At 38.2% G+C, this 18,297-nt stretch overlaps 1 long non-coding RNA gene across 1 annotated transcript; it reads left to right on the top strand.

Annotated features, from left to right (window-relative positions):
• The first annotated feature begins 1,547 nt into the window (after positions 1–1,547).
• LOC117292158 lies at positions 1,548–17,559 on the top strand. Its single transcript, XR_004519264.1, has 3 exons — positions 1,548–1,643; positions 16,951–17,085; positions 17,441–17,559. It is a non-coding gene; the product is annotated as an uncharacterized LOC117292158 (long non-coding RNA).
• The last annotated feature ends 738 nt before the right edge of the window (positions 17,560–18,297 follow it).

Genomic DNA, 18,297 nt, shown 5'->3' on the forward strand with positions numbered 1-18,297 from the left:
TTTTTGTCTTCATGAAGGGTACAAACTCTTTTCAAATTGTTTTTAAGTCAACCGCATTGTTATGTGCGGTAAAATATATTGAAAATGGCGTATATTACTGTGATTAATTAACCACTAATTAATTGACCAAATTGGCCAGCTCCAAAATTTGATCCGCCCAGTATATCAGTCTTCAAGATTCTGGAATAAAAAAGCAAATTTTTGTCTTAATAAAGGGTACAAATTCTTTTCAAATTGTTTTTAAGTCAACCGCATTGTTAGTGCAGCGGTAAAATATATTGAAAATTGCGTATATTATTGTGACTAATTAACCACTAATTAATTGACCAAATTGGCCAGCTCCAAAATTTGATCCGCCCAGTATATCAGTCTTCAAGATTCTGGAATAAAAAAGCAAATTTTTGTCTTAATAAAGGGTACAAATTCTTTTCAAATTGTTTTTAAGTCAACCGCATTGTTAGTGCAGCGGTAAAATATATTGAAAATTGCGTATATTATTGTGACTAATTAACCACTAATTAATTGACCAAATTGGCCAGCTCCAAAATTTGATCCGCCCAGTATATCAGTCTTCAAGATTCTGGAATAAAAAAGCAAATTTTTGTCTTAATAAAGGGTACAAATTCTTTTCAAATTGTTTTTAAGTCAACCGCATTGTTAGTGCAGCGGTAAAATATATTGAAAATTGCGTATATTATTGTGACTAATTAACCACTAATTAATTGACCAAATTGGCCAGCTCCAAAATTTGATCCGCCCAGTATATCAGTCTTCAAGATTCTGGAATAAAAAAGCAAATTTTTGTCTTAATAAAGGGTACAAATTCTTTTCAAATTGTTTTTAAGTCAACCGCATTGTTAGTGCAGCGGTAAAATATATTGAAAATTGCGTATATTATTGTGACTAATTAACCACTAATTAATTGACCAAATTGGCCAGCTCCAAAATTTGATCCGCCCAGTATATCAGTCTTTGAGATTCTGGAATAAAAAAGCAAATTTTTGTCTTAATGAAGGGTACAAATTCTGTTCAAATTATAGTTATGTATTTACACAGTATATTTAATGACACAGTGTAACACAAACGATTTGATTTTTGCCTTTGTGTTTGCGGGTCATTTTGTGACGTCTTGTTAAAAGTTTACTTCTCTTTCTATTGTTTTTTAATCATATATACTAATTAAATTGATACATTATCAAATAAAAAGTTGTGGTTTATGGCTAGTATTTCAGAATTCGTTCGAATAAAACATCTTCATCTTCAGAATTGAACCTCCCTGTACTGTATGTGTTCTATTTTCCGAATACGCGGCTGGCTTTTCCGGGAATACGCGGCTGGCTATTTCGGGCCCAATCAAAGAGCTATATATAGCTCTATGGGCCCAATACTGTGCTAGTTTCCGTTCGGTTTAATTGTTTTACCACATTTTGTCTTCAGCGCGGCGCCCTGACTTCGCGCTGAAGATAGTACACCGGTGCAGCCTGAAACACTTAACGACCATTGGCGTCGGGCACCAGTTGGTCGCCATTTTGCTACAAGAAAAATGGATGACGAAGACTCCCTTTTCAACCGATTTCTTTTCAGACATTTATCTACTTTTAACGGACAGTTTCGTGGCTAGACTTGCTGCAAAACGGATACTGGTGAGTTGGTAGTTATCTTTGTGTAAAATTTAATTGTTGTTAAATGTATTTGTCTGAGAATTTTGGGGGTTTTATACAGCGGGTGCAACATTTAAAAAGAACGATGGGGGACGCGTATTGTTTGTACGATGAACCCGTAACCCGGCAAGAAGGCTCTAAGTCTAAGGGGTGTGGGGATAACTGTTTATTACACCAATAACATACTCATAGCAGCCGAGAAATAAGCAGCGAAAAAGACCAAAAACAACAACAACGCGTGAAAAAAGTGGTGGCAGCTAGGATCGGAAACGGAAATCTATCATTTTTGTTTTATCAAAACAACAACACTAACACTACACTAACACTATAACAGTAGGCCTAGTAACACTATAACAGTAGGCCATACATAACACTAATACAGTAACAACAACAAAAACAACAACATTGCACATGATGACCCAACTAGCGATGGGGCAATGACTTTGGAATAATAATAATAATGCATAAACATGTACTAAAAAAATAATATCATCACAGACCGCCCCTTGACTGTACTGTGTGTTACTCATAATATACTCATAACACCCCACAACATTTTACAAAACTGGGTAAATATGAATAAATTAAAAGATGTGTTTTGGATCATAATTCAGCTTCTTTTGTAGTTTCTATGTAAATTAAAGTTCAAAACAAAACATTAGCAAGCCAGCCGACTGAGTAACTGGTGTGGTGAATAGATGTGCTCATAATCTTTTGAAATGTTTACATCCACATTTCTTAAGGAATTCAGGTTTTTAAAACTAATTTAAAATTTAACTTGCATAATTAAGTTAATAGTATTTTGAAGAGTTTGGGCAACTTCTACCCCACAAATTTAAATTTTAAATAGCTAGGTTCAATAGGCCTTATATAGATTTAAAGGGAAACTTAAGGTTTTTAGCAACAAATCTGCTAATGACAAACACAATTTGTAGTGATACAAATTTAAACTTTAACTCCCAACTTTTTTTCATATATTAATTTGAGTTAATATAATGAATAGGGTAGATGGCCTTAGCTTTCGATCCAATCCGGACCTTCTTCAGAGGCATAAAACAAGTACAAACAAGCGGGAAAATAACAGCCAATCAAAGTTCCTATTTCAGAAACAATATTGGTGGCTATGAACCAATGGGAGTGAAGTGGCGATGACAAAGGATGTTTAGAATGAAAGGAAGGGTTACTGGACCATAAAAGTGGTAAAAGTATTGTTCGACAACAATGCAGGGAGACATGAAAGGGTAGGATTAGAGAGCAAGTTGCATCATGATGCAACTAACAATGGTCAATTAATAAGAATAGCAAGATCAGCAAGATCAAAGGTATGATGATTTTAAAAATAGGTATGAGGGACCTGTGGAAAAAAAGGGGGGGGGGGTTACTTACATCAGATAGTTACAGTGATGAATTTATAAAAACAACTTTAAACTAGGTTAATTTATACTTTATGTACAGAATATATACAACATATAAGTTCTTAGGCAGAAGTGAAGTGGAGGGTAATGAGACAGTGTTTATGTTAAGTCCAAAGGGTTTGACTGTCTTGAGTTGGTGAATCCAGTGTGATTCTCTATTCTTGCGGTGTGTGTCATCACCATTGCAAGCTTCAATCACCAGAAGTTCAACATCAATGACACTATGATTGGGGCTGTTGAAGTGGATAGAGACTGGGTACGGTTTCTTAGTCTTTATGGAAGAGACATGATTCGCAAAGCGAAGACTAAGTTTGGTCTTAGTCTCTCCCACATATTGTAGTATATATATATATATAATGAATAGGGTAGATGGCCTTAGCTTTCGATCCAATCCGGACCTTCTTCAGAGGCATAAGACAAGTACAAACAAATACATATCCATTTATAGAAAGAGAGAGGGGGAAAGGGATTAAGGAAAGGATCCAGAAAGAAGCGGGAAAATAACAGCCAATCAAAGTTCCTATTTCAGAAACAATATTGGGGGCTATGAACCAATAGGAGTGAAGTGGCGAGGACAAAGGATGTTTAGAATGAAAGGAAGGGTTACTGGACCATAAAAGTGGTAAATGTATTGTTCGACAACAATGGAGGGAGACTATTCTTGCGGTGTGTGTCATCACCATTGCAAGCTTCAATCACCAGAAGTTCAAGGGATTAAGGAAAGGATCCAGAAAGAAGCGGGAAAATAACAGCCAATCAAAGTTCCTATTTCAGAAACAATATTGGGGGCTATGAACCAATAGGAGTGAAGTGGCGAGGACAAAGGATGTTTAGAATGAAAGGAAGGGTTACTGGACCATAAAAGTGGTAAATGTATTGTTCGACAACAATGGAGGGAGACTATTCTTGCGGTGTGTGTCATCACCATTGCAAGCTTCAATCACCAGAAGTTCAACATCAATGACACTATGATTGGGGCTGTTGAAGTGGATAGAGACTGGGTACGGTTTCTTAGTCTTTATGGAAGAGACATGATTCGCAAAGCGAAGACTAAGTTTGGTCTTAGTCTCTCCCACATATTGTAGTATATATATATATAATGAATAGGGTAGATGGCCTTAGCTTTCGATCCAATCCGGACCTTCTTCAGAGGCATAAGACAAGTACAAACAAATACATATCCATTTATAGAAAGAGAGAGGGGGAAAGGGATTAAGGAAAGGATCCAGAAAGAAGCGGGAAAATAACAGCCAATCAAAGTTCCTATTTCAGAAACAATATTGGGGGCTATGAACCAATAGGAGTGAAGTGGCGAGGACAAAGGATGTTTAGAATGAAAGGAAGGGTTACTGGACCATAAAAGTGGTAAATGTATTGTTCGACAACAATGGAGGGAGACATGAAAGGGTAGGATTAGAGAGCAAGTTGCATCATGATGCAACTAACAATGGTCAATTAATAAGAATAGCAAGATCAAAGGTATGATGATTTTAAAAAAGGTATGAGGGACCTGTGGAAAAAAAGGGGGGGGGGTTACTTACATCAGATAGTTACAGTGATGAATTTATAAAAACAACTTTAAACTAGGTTAATTTATACTTTATGTACAGAATATATACAACATATAAGTTCTTAGGCAGAAGTGAAGTGGAGGGTAATGAGAAGTTATTTAACACCAGTGTTTATGTTAAGTCCAAAGGGTTTGACTGTCTTGAGTTGGTGAATCCAGTGTGATTCTCTATTCTTGCGGTGTGTGTCATCACCATTGCAAGCTTCAATCACCAGAAGTTCAACATCAATGACACTATGATTGGGGCTGTTGAAGTGGATAGAGACTGGGTACGGTTTCTTAGTCTTTATGGAAGAGACATGATTCGCAAAGCGAAGACTAAGTTTGGTCTTAGTCTCTCCCACATATTGTAGTATATATATATATAATGAATAGGGTAGATGGCCTTAGCTTTCGATCCAATCCGGACCTTCTTCAGAGGCATAAGACAAGTACAAACAAATACATATCCATTTATAGAAAGAGAGAGGGGGAAAGGGATTAAGGAAAGGATCCAGAAAGAAGCGGGAAAATAACAGCCAATCAAAGTTCCTATTTCAGAAACAATATTGGGGGCTATGAACCAATAGGAGTGAAGTGGCGAGGACAAAGGATGTTTAGAATGAAAGGAAGGGTTACTGGACCATAAAAGTGGTAAATGTATTGTTCGACAACAATGGAGGGAGACATGAAAGGGTAGGATTAGAGAGCAAGTTGCATCATGATGCAACTAACAATGGTCAATTAATAAGAATAGCAAGATCAAAGGTATGATGATTTTAAAAAAGGTATGAGGGACCTGTGGAAAAAAAGGGGGGGGGGGTTACTTACATCAGATAGTTACAGTGATGAATTTATAAAAACAACTTTAAACTAGGTTAATTTATACTTTATGTACAGAATATATACAACATATAAGTTCTTAGGCAGAAGTGAAGTGGAGGGTAATGAGAAGTTATTTAACACCAGTGTTTATGTTAAGTCCAAAGGGTTTGACTGTCTTGAGTTGGTGAATCCAGTGTGATTCTCTATTCTTGCGGTGTGTGTCATCACCATTGCAAGCTTCAATCACCAGAAGTTCAACATCAATGACACTATGATTGGGGCTGTTGAAGTGGATAGAGACTGGGTACGGTTTCTTAGTCTTTATGGAAGAGACATGATTCGCAAAGCGAAGACTAAGTTTGGTCTTAGTCTCTCCCACATATTGTAGTATATATATATATAATGAATAGGGTAGATGGCCTTAGCTTTCGATCCAATCCGGACCTTCTTCAGAGGCATAAGACAAGTACAAACAAATACATATCCATTTATAGAAAGAGAGAGGGGGAAAGGGATTAAGGAAAGGATCCAGAAAGAAGCGGGAAAATAACAGCCAATCAAAGTTCCTATTTCAGAAACAATATTGGGGGCTATGAACCAATAGGAGTGAAGTGGCGAGGACAAAGGATGTTTAGAATGAAAGGAAGGGTTACTGGACCATAAAAGTGGTAAATGTATTGTTCGACAACAATGGAGGGAGACATGAAAGGGTAGGATTAGAGAGCAAGTTGCATCATGATGCAACTAACAATGGTCAATTAATAAGAATAGCAAGATCAAAGGTATGATGATTTTAAAAAAGGTATGAGGGACCTGTGGAAAAAAAAGGGGGGGGGGGGTTACTTACATCAGATAGTTACAGTGATGAATTTATAAAAACAACTTTAAACTAGGTTAATTTATACTTTATGTACAGAATATATACAACATATGAGTTTAGAATGAAAGGAAGGGTTACTGGACCATAAAAGTGGTAAATGTATTGTTCGACAACAATGGAGGGAGACATGAAAGGGTAGGATCAGAGAGCAAGTTGCATCATGATGCAACTAACAATGGTCAATTAATAAGAATAGCAAGATCAAAGGTATGATGATTTTAAAAAAGGTATGAGGGACCTGTGGAAAAAAAGGGGGGGGGGGGTTACTTACATCAGATAGTTACAGTGATGAATTTATAAAAACAACTTTAAACTAGGTTAATTTATACTTTATGTACAGAATATATACAACATATGAGTTCTTAGGCAGAAGTGAAGTGGAGGGTAATGAGAAGTTATTTAACACCAGTGTTTATGTTAAGTCCAAAGGGTTTTACTGTCTTGAGTTGGTGAATCCAGTGTGATTCTCTATTCTTGCGGTGTGTGTCATCACCATTGCAAGCTTCAATCACCAGAAGTTCAACATCAATGACACTATGATTGGGGCTGTTGAAGTGGATAGAGACTGGGTACGGTTTCTTAGTCTTTATGGAAGAGACATGATTCGCAAAGCGAAGACTAAGTTTGGTCTTAGTCTCTCCCACATATTGTAGCCCACATCTCTTACATGATATGACATAGACTACATTAGACGTGCTGCATTCAGAGTCGGTCTTGATGTTGTATGAAGAGCCAGTGGTATGACTCTTCACCTTAAGTGAGGGCTTAATGTGCAGACACGTTTTGCATTTGGAACGGGTACATTTGTGACAGCCCAGTATATCTGTCGGGGGTTGTGTTTGGACTGTACCTGGGGGAAGTTTGGCCCTGACTAGTATGTCACCAAGGTTCTTAGGGCGGCGGAATGCAACCATGGGAACCTCAGTGATTGCTGAGTGTAACCTGCTGGAGGAGTGAAGTATAGGCATGTTATTATTGAGAATTGAGGGAAGTTTGGGTAGTTTGGGGTGGAAGGTGGTGACCAAAGCAACTCTATTGGTAGGAGGTTTTTTAGCTCCCGTGTTAGTCAACAGAGTGTGACGAGGTACGTTGAGAGCCCTGTTGATAGCAAGTTGGACCCTACGTTCGCTGTGTCCCCTAGATACAAGGTGTTTCCTAAGCTCTGATGAGCGCCTCTTGTACAGGGTATCTGTGGAACAGATACGCCTGATACGTAAGGCCTGACTGTAAGCAATTGCCTTCTTACAGTGACTAAGGTGACAGCTATTGGAGAGAAGGTACTGGTGGGTGTCGGTGGGTTTACTGTAAACATCTGTGACAAGGCCATTAGGAGACTTGGTTATTGTCACATCTAGAAAGTTCACACTGGTGAGAGATTGTTCGGTAGTGAACTTTATGGTGGGGTGAAATGAGTTGATATGGGCAATAAACTCATCCAAGCTGTCTTGGTCACCACACCAGATGGAGAAAATATCATCAATAAATCTCCACCAAACTAGTGGTCGGTTGGGGGCGGAGGACAGGAGTCTGTCCTCCAACTGAGACATGAATAGGTTAGCATATGAGGGTGCCATTTTGGTACCCATGGCAGTACCCTGTACCTGTAGAAAATGCCTGTCAGAAAATGTGAAATTATTCTTCATTAGAATGTGGCTCATGAGTTCCTTAATATGACTCACTGAGGGGCGGGACTGATTACTAGCATTGAGGGCAGAGACACATGCACTCATGCCTTCATGATGGGGTATGTTAGTATACAGTGATGAAACATCAAAAGTAACCAAAATAGCAGAGTCAGGTATTTGGTGCTTGACCTCATCTAGTTTGTGGAGAAAGTCTTTGGTATCCTTGATGAAGGAAGGAATACGGCAGACTAAGGGTTTGAGGAAGCTATCAACAAACTCAGAAATGCGCTCTGTGGGGCTACCATTCCCAGATACAATAGGTCTCCCCGGGTTATTGGGCTTGTGTATCTTAGGTAGAAGGTAGAACCTTGCTGTACGGGGGTCATGTGGGAGGAGATAGTTAAATGTATCTTTCTCAATATCATTGGCATTATAAATCTTAACCAGGGTGTCACTGATATCTTGGGAGAAAGATTCAGTGGGATCAGAAGCACATTCAATGTAATGATCAGTGTTACTGAGCTGTCTAAGGCCCTCAGCAATGTAGTCATGTGTGTTCATGACTACAACTGCGGACCCCTTGTCAGCCCGTTTAATCACTATGTCTGGTGATTGGCGGAGTTGTGTAAGGGCGTGACGCTCATCTTGGGGGAGGTTGTTGGGAGTAGGGGTACTGGGGGCCTTAAGAACCTCGGAGTTAACCGAATTGATGTATGTCTCTAGAGACACATCTCGGTTCTTAGGAGGTACCCAAGTACTCTTTTCCCTGAAGCGGTTGCGGGGAATAGGTTGGGTCTCCACAGATGACTCGTCATCCATGGAGGGCTCTACATGAAAGTATTCACGTAGGCGTAACCTACGATTGAATTGGGCCATGTCCTGTTGGAAAAGAAGTTGGTTAGGTTCTCTGGGTGTGGGGCAAAACTTAAGACCCCTTGAGAGGAGTTTAACCTGTGGGTCAGTAAGGACCATGTCAGACAGGTTAACTACAGTATTGGTCTCTGGCAACCTAACAGTAGGAGGAGCAATGGTGGCTCTCTTACTGTGGAAACGTCTATGGGTGTGTTTCTTATGGTTAGCCAGGACATTCATACGTTTCTTGTTCTGTTTGTCCATTAGGGTGGACCTTAAGTGTTTGACGTTACATAGTATGGTATCTTGTAACTGTTCAAACTCTTCAATAGAGCATGACTCCTGGAGTTGAGACTCAGTGTTTGTTATCTCAAGTAACTGATTATCAATGAATTGTTGGCATTGATTTTCCAGCAACTTGATCAAACGGAAAGACGTATTAGTGAGTGTCTTGTTCCATTTCTTCAAAAAGGATGGGTCAAGGTCCCCAAAGGAAGGGGTACACTTGATCTGTAGGCCTTTGGGAATGATACGGGACAAACGATAAAAACGGTAGTTATCAAGATGTGACATGTAACGGGTGTTCTTTTCCTTAAGCTTACGAAGCTTGCGGAAAATGCACTTGATAGTGCCATAATAGATGGGGGAAAACAGTCAAGGGGAAATATCTTAAATCATTCCTGTGGAGAGAACGGGTTATAAATCCTGTACAAAATTGATTATTAATTAACAGACGTGAAAGATAAAAGTAAAATTACCTGCGAATAAATGGGGTTAACAAGACCCTGTAAAAGAACGGGTTAAACCTGCAAGAAATAAATTATGTACAAACCTGAAAAGAAAAAATGGGTTAACACAAACTTGTTCAAAAAGCAAAGTAAGTACAAAATCTGAAAAGGAAAAGTTATGTACAAACCTGAAAGGGAAAACGTTAATATAAACCTGTGAAAAAAATAGCGGTAAATATAGTCCTGGAAAAGAAAGGGTTATAAAACCTGCAGAAAAATAATATATACGTTATGTACAAATCTGAAAAGAAAAGTTATGTACAAACCTGAAAGGGAAAACGTTAATATAAACCTGTGAAAAAAATAGCGGTAAATATAGTCCTGTAAAAGAAAGGGTTATAAAACCTGCAGAAAAATATGTACGTTATGTACAAATCTGAAAAGAAAAAATGGGTTAACACAAACTTGTTGAAAAATCAAGTTATGTACAAAATCTGAAAAGGAAAAGTTATGTACAAACCTGAAAGGGAAAATGTTAATATAAACCTGTGAAAAAATAGCGGTAAATATAGTCCTGTCAAAGAAAGGGTTATAAAACCTGCAGAAAAATATACGTTATGTACAAATCTGGAAAGGAAAAGGATAACAAAAAATCTGAAAAGGAAAACGTTAACGCAAGCCTGTGAAAAAAAGCGGGTTAAACACAATCCTATAAAACAAATAGGTTAAAAACCTGCCAACAAAATTATTTAGTTGTATTTACAATCCTATAGGGCGAAAAATAATGATTTATTAATAATCTGTAGAGGAAGGAAAAATGTTAAAAGTGTTCTGAGAAGAACAGGTGGGAAGTGGGAAAAGATGAAAAGGATATGGTTATGACAATTAAAAACAAAATACAAGCAATTCAAGGGGATCACCCCGAAGGGATACAACAACAGAGAAATCAAAGTTTCTTACTACGACTTGTGGAGGGTCTGTTGAAACCGTTGAGTTGCAGACAGGAAAATCCTGGTGACCGGGAATATATATAAAGAATAGGGTAGATGGCCTTAGCTTTCGATCCAATCCGGACCTTCTTCAGAGGCATAAAACAAGTACAAACAAATACATATCCATTTATAGAAAAAGAGAGGGGGAAAGGGATTAAGGAAAGGATCCAGAAAGAAGCGGGAAAATAACAGCCAATCAAAGTTCCTATTTCAGAAACAATATTGGTGGCTATGAACCAATGGGAGTGAAGTGGCGATGACAAAGGATGTTTAGAATGAAAGGAAGGGTTACTGGACCATAAAAGTGGTAAAAGTATTGTTCGACAACAATGCAGGGAGACATGAAAGGGTAGGATTAGAGAGCAAGTTGCATCATGATGCAACTAACAATGGTCAATTAATAAGAATAGCAAGATCAGCAAGATCAAAGGTATGATGATTTTAAAAATAGGTATGAGGGACCTGTGGAAAAAAAGGGGGGGGGTTACTTACATCAGATAGTTACAGTGATGAATTTATAAAAACAACTTTAAACTAGGTTAATTTATACTTTATGTACAGAATATATACAACATATAAGTTCTTAGGCAGAAGTGAAGTGGAGGGTAATGAGAAGTTATTTAACACCAGTGTTTATGTTAAGTCCAAAGGGTTTGACTGTCTTGAGTTGGTGAATCCAGTGTGATTCTCTATTCTTGCGGTGTGTGTCATCACCATTGCAAGCTTCAATCACCAGAAGTTCAACATCAATGACACTATGATTGGGGCTGTTGAAGTGGATAGAGACTGGGTACGGTTTCTTAGTCTTTATGGAAGAGACATGATTCGCAAAGCGAAGACTAAGTTTGGTCTTAGTCTCTCCCACATATTGTAGTATATATATATATAATGAATAGGGTAGATGGCCTTAGCTTTCGATCCAATCCGGACCTTCTTCAGAGGCATAAGACAAGTACAAACAAATACATATCCATTTATAGAAAGAGAGAGGGGGAAAGGGATTAAGGAAAGGATCCAGAAAGAAGCGGGAAAATAACAGCCAATCAAAGTTCCTATTTCAGAAACAATATTGGGGGCTATGAACCAATAGGAGTGAAGTGGCGAGGACAAAGGATGTTTAGAATGAAAGGAAGGGTTACTGGACCATAAAAGTGGTAAATGTATTGTTCGACAACAATGGAGGGAGACATGAAAGGGTAGGATTAGAGAGCAAGTTGCATCATGATGCAACTAACAATGGTCAATTAATAAGAATAGCAAGATCAAAGGTATGATGATTTTAAAAAAGGTATGAGGGACCTGTGGAAAAAAAGGGGGGGGGGTTACTTACATCAGATAGTTACAGTGATGAATTTATAAAAACAACTTTAAACTAGGTTAATTTATACTTTATGTACAGAATATATACAACATATGAGTTCTTAGGCAGAAGTGAAGTGGAGGGTAATGAGAAGTTATTTAACACCAGTGTTTATGTTAAGTCCAAAGGGTTTTACTGTCTTGAGTTGGTGAATCCAGTGTGATTCTCTATTCTTGCGGTGTGTGTCATCACCATTGCAAGCTTCAATCACCAGAAGTTCAACATCAATGACACTATGATTGGGGCTGTTGAAGTGGATAGAGACTGGGTACGGTTTCTTAGTCTTTATGGAAGAGACATGATTCGCAAAGCGAAGACTAAGTTTGGTCTTAGTCTCTCCCACATATTGTAGCCCACATCTCTTACATGATATGACATAGACTACATTAGACGTGCTGCATTCAGAGTCGGTCTTGATGTTGTATGAAGAGCCAGTGGTATGACTCTTCACCTTAAGTGAGGGCTTAATGTGCAGACACGTTTTGCATTTGGAACGGGTACATTTGTGACAGCCCAGTATATCTGTCGGGGGTTGTGTTTGGACTGTACCTGGGGGAAGTTTGGCCCTGACTAGTATGTCACCAAGGTTCTTAGGGCGGCGGAATGCAACCATGGGAACCTCAGTGATTGCTGAGTGTAACCTGCTGGAGGAGTGAAGTATAGGCATGTTATTATTGAGAATTGAGGGAAGTTTGGGTAGTTTGGGGTGGAAGGTGGTGACCAAAGCAACTCTATTGGTAGGAGGTTTTAAGCAGATTTTGGGCTGTAGTTAGCACAAAAGTTTGCTTCCCTCCTACTGATACACCATTAAAAATTCACTAGCGTTTACGACCCCTTTTTTTTGATACACACATGGCAGTACCGTTTGAGAAGGGTTGATGATGATGAAGTAGTACTACCACTCTTTGAGCGGTGCATACACTGTACATGTACCTCTGTATACGACCGCCCGTATACACTCACCTGACGTAGCCTATAGTGTACATGTGTATGGGCGGTCGATGCGGGCGCTTAAAGTGATTAAGCCACGCTGTGCATGAAAGGACATATGAATTTGTTACCCCTGAATTTGATCAGTCAAAAAGACATCTAAAATGAAGATCTTACATACAAAAAATGTACTTAAAATACTTTTTGGGTGACCTAGATCTTACACTTGCACTATGTTTTCTCGAGTGTGTGGCATGAACAAACTTTGTGGACCGTTCCATGATTTAATATAGGTGTACGGCTTTTTATGCAGGGATATAATATGCACACTATGAACTTGCTCAGTTATTATTATGTGTGCATTTATACTTTAATGTTTTAATAATTTGTAATTTAGGGCCTATATTATGTGATGTGTCCCTGTCAACACTATCCACGATTACTGGCATTCCGAGAAAGCTATGCTACACACCCCCCGCATGAAATGGATGAGTCCCACAGCACAGGCATGCCAGTTCTTGAACACAAACTACGATGTCAATGATAAGGACTCAATTGTTTTCTGTCTCACTTTTGCAATGTTTCGGTCAATATTTTTAAATAATACTTTCAGGATTTGTTCTCGTATTATTCATTTACCATCTTCGTGATTTTTAAGCTATAGTTTTATTTATAAAGTTGAAAAAATTACCATCACACAAGCTCTCCGATTTTTGAGTTATGACATGAAAACTAACGTTAAGCAATGGCAATCCCAGAAGTCCAGGGACAAGATGTCACTGATCATTGGTTGATAGTTTTGTTTTTGGAAGAGACAGTGTTTTTTAACCAATCACAACAGTTTTTATATAAGCAGTTTTTACTAAAAACTGCAACTAGAGTAATCAACTCAAATCCCATAGTCTACCAGGCTGACGTGTTAACCAGTTCACTTCACAATGCAACAGAATCACCTGTCGCATTTTGATGCATTTAGCATTTTTTAATTTTTTATTTACTACATTGTATGTTGCATTTTGATTCATTTTCTTGGTGTTTAGAAAAACATAACATGTAAAGGGTTTAGAAGCTGCCTTGATAAGATTTAAAATTCCCAGTAAGTTCATGTATATCCCTTATGGTTTATCCACTCATGGCTTCAAGTACTTCACAGTACTCTAAGTGAGCAAAGTCAACACTCAGAACTCAATTAAAAAAATAAAATGTACTCAATGGAATTGATTCCCAATACAGGTGATAAAAATAGCCAAGAACCCCTTAATTTCTACTTACATTATGTATAGGCCTAAATATGCATAAATTGGTTGATTAAAGGGAAGGTACATGTACACGTTTGGTAATTGTCAAAGACCAGTCTTTTCACTTGGTGTATCCCATCATGTGCATAAAATAACAAGCCCAGGCATGATACTTCACGGAGGCAACGGAGGCGATTGCCTCCGTTGCCACTTGCCATTGCCTTGGTGCCCTTGAAATGCTCTAGTAGAAATTTAAATTTTCCTCACAGGGTGCCCTTTGCCAAAGAGAAATTGCCTCGGTGCCCTTGCCCTTTCAAAAACGAAGCATACAGCCCTGCAAGCCTGTGAAAATTTTTGCTCAATCGGTCATCGAAGTTGCGAGAAAATGATGAAAGAAAAAACACCCTTGTTGGACAAATTTGTGTGCTTTAAGATAGGAATAAAAGACTTCTAGCTTCTATAAAAGTCTTTTATTATTTTTGTGAGAAATTACCTCTTTCTCAAAATCTGTGCTACTTCAGAGGGAGCCGTTTCTCACAATGTTTTATATAACAACATCTCTCCAATGCTCGTTACCAAGTCAGTTTTTAAGTTAATATTTGTTTTGAGTAAATACCAAACGTGTTCATGATTAGGCCTAGTATCCCACTTGTGAAGGTACTACTTTATATACACACAGCGCAGTAATATACCGTGACCTCAATACGTCACTAGGTCAATCCAGGTACTCTGCCCAGTAAACAGTAATCTTGTATCTTGTATGAATCAATCACGTCAATAATAAATCATTACATTACTCCAGAATATATGTCTACCGATATAGTATTATTACATGGTGGCAGCAAAGGATCAGGCAAGTGTCTCATCAAGTTTTAGCAATAACTGTGTACAGAATTTGATCCGATTGGACAGAACAAATCCAACGAACGGCACTGCTGGACGGACACATTCCGCCATTTTGACACTTGAGTTACAGTACATGTAAATCAACGCTACGTACCATACGTGTATCACGTACCGAGTAGACCGCATAAAACGCAAAAACAACTACACGCATATTGTGATACGAACATTTTAACTGTATTTTCACGCAATGGCTGATACAATACCTCATCCAAAGATGGACTGGAGCCATCCAGATCGCCCTCAGGCTTATAAAGAGTTTAAGCAGACATCAAATATGTGGTTCCAGGTCAAGAACATTGTACCTGATAAGCAGCACAACTACATAATTTTGTGGGCAGGTCGCGAGGGGCTCAGGATTTTCAACACCTGGGGCCTCACTGATGAACAGCTACAAGATCCCACAAACATGGGATAAGTTTTCGAAGCATGTACAGCCTCAATATGGTGAAGTCTTTTAAAGTTTCCCAAAGCACTTTTTTTAAGGTCCTACAAACTTGCAAATGTAGCGTTTTTTTAATCCTAAAACTGAACCCTATTAATTTGTGTGTCGTCTCAACTCTCTAAAACTGATGTTGTGCAAGGAATAAATTTCCTAAAGCATGTTTTCTAGCCCTTCAAAAACTCACCAACCTATTTCCAAAATACAATTTATTCCTGAGCCAATGTTGTAATGTCTGCTTAAGTTTGACAAAGCACATGTTCTTGAGTCCTTCAAAACCTGCAGGTCTAATGTTATTTGAACTCTGAAACTAAACCCCAGAGGATTCTGTGCCGACTCAACGCTTGAAAGCGTTGCTGTGCAGTGCTTAAATTTTCCCAAAGCATGTACAATTTAGTCCTGTACCGATGTTGCGATGTCTGCTAAAGTTTCCCAAAACTTGTTTTTCCAGTCCCTGAAAAACTTGAATTCTAATGTTTTGAACTCTCAAACTCAACCCCAGTGGATGCTAAGCTGTCTCAATGCTTGAAAGCATTGCTGTGCAGTGATTTAGTTTTGTCAACACTTGTTCGCCACTCCCACAAATTTTGCCAACCTGGTTGTTTTTTGAACTATAATCCTTGAGGCTCATGTTTTCTAGTCAATGTTTCTAGTTTCTTTTCAATGTTGTGCAGTTGTACAAATTTACCTAAAACTTGTTCTTCAATTCTGAAAAACTCACCAACCTGATAATACTTTAAAATCCCTGAGCCTCTGATCTGAAAACTTGCAATTTAAGTGGTGTTTTTAAACACTTGCTAACCTAATGTTTTTTAACTCTGACACTAAACCCCAGAGAATTTTGTGCCGTCTTAATGCTTGAAAGCTGATGCTGTGCAGTGCTTAAATTTTCCCAAAACATGTCCTCATCTATCAAGGAAACAAAGAAACAACTTTACTTAAATAACAACTTCATTAGCAAATCTGGAACCATTTTATTGTGTTATAGGCGTTGACTTGCCTAGTTTTTCGTTAATTTTGTCTGCAGAATAACTAGCAAAGCGTTTGAAAGGAGCGGTATGTTTCTAAGAACTGCTTGGCTTTTTTATGACAAGTGTCACACAGCAATGCCAAAGTTTAACATTTCGAAATGTAATTTCACGACGAACAGCATGCATGCGCAAAATTTAGAATGTAATTTTTGCACTGTCTGTGTGCGGATCGTGATGCATTGACACTCACATTACGCAGAGTGAAATATAAAATTGGGAGTAGGTTATAGCTTTTAATTAGCAGATTCTGGAAGACAAAAGCTTATCATCAGCTGTGCTTGTTGGAAACTATTTTGAAATCTGTGGTGGGCGGCACAATGTGTTATGCTCAGAGTGCTGTGCAAAAATTGTGAGTCTTAGGCAGGCCTGCCAAGCATTGTTCACCATGGCCTCAACACTGGCTCTAATGATATATCTCAAATAGTTAACAAGCTGATGTTTTACTGTTTCTAAAATTTTCCCCAAGCATGTTGATATTTGATGAATTGTCAATGACAATGTATGTTATTTTGTTTGCAGGTTATTCACTGGTTGAAGAGCAGTATCTATCATGGACAAAAGCTTCCTTCATGAGGAGATGTTTTTATTCAGCTCAACTTGGATTGTCATATTTGGGACAGCTAGGCCCTATGCCTCACTTCTTCCTTTTCTAAGGTATTTTTGAAACTGTGAATTCTTCTTAGTGTTGAAACCCCACATTATGATATTAAATTCTTGAATTGCTCCAGATGGTGACATCTCTTAAACTTGCAGCAAGCACATGTAGTGCAGTCCTTGAAAACTTGCCAACACTGTAATGGCTGCCAAAATTTCTGAAAGCAATTGATGTTGAGTCCCTTTAACTAAACCCCAGTGGATTCTGTGCCATCTCAACTCTTTAATGACTCTAAATCCTTAAGGCTCATTTAGTCTAATCCTTGAATGTTTTGGGCCCAAAACAATATTTTCACGAAGCATGATTGCATTTGATGAAATGTTTAAATGACATTGTGTGTTATTTTGTTTGTAGGCTATTTACTGGTTGAAGAGCAGCATCTAGCATGGACAAAAGCTTCCTTCATGAGAAGATGTTTTTATCAAGTTCAACTTGGATTGTCATATTTGGGCAGCTTTGCATCACTCCTTCCTTTTCTAGGTATGTTGAAACATGTGAATTCTTCTTAGTGTTAAAACCCTGCGCAATGATTTTCAACTATACAGTTACAGTCCTTGAAAATTGCCAATATATGTCGCCGGGCTGCAGAAGTTTCCCAAAGCAAATGATTTTGAGTCCCTTAAAATCATTTTTTTTACTCTCAAACTAAATCCCAGTGGATTATGTGGCATATCAACGCTTGAATGTTGTACAGTTGCACAAATTTTCCTAAAACTTGTTCTTCAATTCTGAAAAACTCACGAACCTGATAATACTTTAACATACACAAAATCCCTGAGCCTCTGTCCTGAAAACTTGCAATTTGAATGGTGTTTTTAAACACTTGCTAGTGTAATGTTTTTTAACTCTGACACTAAACCCCAGAGGATTTTGTGCCGTCGTAATGCTTGAAAGCTGATGCTGTGCAGTGCTTAAATTTTCCCAAAACATGTCCTCATCTATCAAGGAAACAAAGAAACAACTTAACTTAAATAACAACTTCATTAGCAAACCTGGAACCATTTTATTGTATTTATAGGCGATGACTTGTCTAATTTTTTCGTCAATTTTGTCTGCAGAATTACTAGCAAAGCGTTTATGGATGAAAGGAGCGGCATGTTTCTAAGAACTGCTTGGCTTTGGCAATGGCAAAGTTTAACATTTCGAAACGTAATTTCACGGCGAACAGCATGCATGCGCAAAGTTTAGAAAGTAATTTTTGCACTGTCTTT

The sequence above is a fragment of the Asterias rubens genome, chromosome 7 (genome assembly GCF_902459465.1).
Source record: "Asterias rubens chromosome 7, eAstRub1.3, whole genome shotgun sequence".
NCBI classification, from domain to species: Eukaryota; Metazoa; Echinodermata; class Asteroidea; order Forcipulatida; family Asteriidae; genus Asterias; species Asterias rubens.